The following is a 3067-nucleotide window of genomic DNA, read 5'->3' on the forward strand; positions in this document are numbered from 1 at the left end:
GTCGTAATCGGCGGTGGTGGCGCAGTCGTCACTGCCGTCGTCGCGCTTTCACTGTTCGCTGCGTTGTCGTCGGCCCACTGTTGTCGTCGTCATCGTTGTTGTCGTCGTCGTGGCGGGTGTAGTTGCTGATGGCGTTGCCGTATCTGAATGACGTAGCAGACAACCACGTGACCAAACACTCACGTATAAAGCTCTCTATCAATCCAGACACACGTAAGCGATAACACGAGATCGAATTACAACCAAATCAAATCAATAATAATCGAAATCAATCACGTCAATAATAACGATTACCATGTACATTTATAATCTTTATTAATATGTTGCTATTTGACATATATACATGGATATTACTTATATTATATGTCATATTAGTACACTATAAACACAGTCAATGTTCGCGATAGCTAATAGAACATATAAGCATGGAGCCATGGCAGCATGGGAGCATGAATCATGCACACGTGTAACTTAGTATCTAATAATACGTAGCACAGTAGATACATAGCACATATAGAATATATAGTATATATAGTAGCTATAGTACACACATATATATTTATATATATATATATATATATATAAACATACTATATATTACGTAGGCATAGTATCAGGAGTTGTATTATTATTTGTCATTATAAAACTCCTGATAGTATACAATGTAATGATTACGTCGTGAACTTACAGCAAAGTCCCGCATGATGCGCCTGAACAGCCGACGTCACCGCAACTGAGTGCATGGCGCTCCGAATCGCATACGGCCGAGACATGCCCGACCGCACGTTACCCCTATAACAGTAACACACACACACATACACAGATGATGAATGAATGAGTGAAGGATGGATGGATGGATGGATGGAATGATGGCATGATGAGATGCGAATGGATGGATGGATGGAATTGGATGGATGGATGGATGGTATGGATTGATGGATGGATGGATGGTAGGATGATGGATGGATGGATGGATGGATGGATGGATGGATGGATGGATGGATGGATGGATGGCATGGGATGGATGGATGGATGGGATGGGGATGGATGGATGGAGGATGATGGATTGGACATGGATGGATGGATGGATGGATGCGATTGGATGTAAGTGGCATGAATAAATGAAGAAAGGAATGGAAAGCGGATGGAAGAAGGAGATAATCTACGAGCACATGAAGTATGTACTACACCTTAATGTTTCAGATGGAATATATATAAGATATTATATATTATATACATAATCTAGAGTAGCACATTTTGAGCTAATTTTGTGCATTATCAACAAGTTACTATAGTATATGTCAGCTATTATAGTGAGCTAGTGTCGTGTTATTACGATCCACAGCTGCTCGAGCCACTCGTCAACCCGACGCAGTAGTTACACCGTGTTAGGAAGTAGTTTGGTGAGCGTGTTGTGTAAGTCGCTATGTAGACTCCCAGTGTGAAAACGAGCACCGCGCAGCCTAATATTGTGACGTATGCCACGGCCCCAGACGATCTACCAACACACAGAGAGATTATTGTACTAGATGCAGAGAGAGGGAGAGAGGAGGAGAGGGAGAGAGAGAGATTCCTGTACTAGATGCAGAGAGAAAGAGAAGCCGGAAAGGGGGAAGATCGGCGGGGAGAGGAGGAGGCGCGCGGGAAGACACGCGCGCAGCCCTATATGTGACGGTATCCAGCCCAGACGATCTACGCTAACACAGAGCACGAGAGCTATTGTAGCCTAAGAGCAGAGATGAGGGAGAGAGGAAGAGAGAGAGAGAAATAAAAGAGGCGAGAGGTGGAGGAGAGAAGAGAGAGGGGGGAGACACGCTCGCCAGGGGCCCTATATTGACTAGTCAGCCAGACGACTAGCCAACACACAGAGAAGGTTATTGTAACTAGGATGCAGAGAGAGGGAGAGAGGAGGAGAGGGAGAGAGGAGGAGAGAGAGAGAGAGAGAAGGAAAGAGGGAGAGACGGGAGAGAGAGGGGGAGACACGCGCAAGCCTTATATGTGACGGTATCAGCGCCACGACGATCTACCAACACACAAGAGAGGCTTATTGTACGTAGATGCAGAGAGAGGAGAGAGCGCAGGAGAGCGGGAGAAGGAGGAAGAGGGAGAGAGGGGGGAGAGAGAGGGGGAGAGAGAGGGGGAGACACCGCGCAGCCTATATGTGACGTATCAGCCCAGACGATCTACCAACACACAGAGAGATTATTGTACTAGATGCAGAGAGAGGGAGAGAGGATGGAAAGCAGGTGGAGAGACGAGAGATTATTGATAAACATTGGGGTACAGAGAGATGAATAGAGAGGGAGAGAAGAGGATGGCAGAGTGAGAGAGAAAGGGGGAAGAGGGGGGGGCCAGCAAGCAAGAGAGAGAGAAGGAGAGAGAGAGAAAAGAGGGCGAAGAGAAGCAGGTGAAAGGAGAGACCTCCCGTCCCTACGTCCCACTCCGCCTCTCTCTCTGTTCTACCCTCTCTCTCTGCTACTCCTCCTCCTCTACCTTCTCTCGAGGCCGTCCTGTCTCCCCCCTCTCCCCTTCTCTTTATTCTACCTTCTCTCCCCCTCTCCCTCCACCTCTCTCCCTCTCTCCCTCTCCCTCTCTACCCTCTCTCCCCTCTTTCTTTCTCCCTCTCTCCCCTCTCCCTCTCTCCTCCTCTTCCCTCTACCTTCTCTCCCCCTCTCCCTCTCCCCCTCTCCCCTCTCCCCCTCTCCCTCTCTCCCCCTCTCGCCCTCCCCCTCTCCCCCTCTACCTGTGTGTAGTGACCGATGGTTGCATTCTTGACCGCCCCGCGTCCGTAGATGAATTGTCCGTGCTCTGCATGCCAGTCCGTGATGACCTCTGTCCACGACACCTTCTGTTTGCTCGCTCCCACGTTCTCTCCACAGAACGGCCAACCTGCACAGAGCGGTCACACGAACAAATAAGCGAGGGATGGGGTGAGGAAAGGGGTGAGAGGTTAAGTAGTTGAGATGTTAATTGGTGAAAAATTGTAAATGAAGGTAAGTTTCAAGATGTAATATTATTCGCATATTAGCTATTCTACTAATTACATATATATATATATATATATATA

The 3067-nt window shown here is 47.7% G+C and overlaps 1 long non-coding RNA gene across 1 annotated transcript in view; it reads right to left on the bottom strand.

The window, feature by feature from the left end:
• Positions 1-1442, bottom strand: part of LOC106820094 — a 1496-nt gene extending 54 nt beyond the window's left edge. The window contains exons 1-3 of the long non-coding RNA XR_001395550.1: positions 1367-1442; positions 689-792; positions 1-143 (exon numbers count right to left, since the gene is read on the bottom strand). The exon at positions 1-143 is cut by the window's left edge and continues 54 nt beyond it. This is a non-coding gene — a long non-coding RNA (uncharacterized LOC106820094). The remainder of the gene's footprint in view (positions 144-688; positions 793-1366) is intronic.
• Positions 1443-3067: the final 1625 nt, after the last annotated feature.

Source organism: Priapulus caudatus, unplaced genomic scaffold (assembly GCF_000485595.1).
Source record: "Priapulus caudatus unplaced genomic scaffold, Priapulus_caudatus-5.0.1 Scaffold6678, whole genome shotgun sequence".
Taxonomy (NCBI): Eukaryota; Metazoa; Priapulida; class Priapulimorpha; order Priapulimorphida; family Priapulidae; genus Priapulus; species Priapulus caudatus.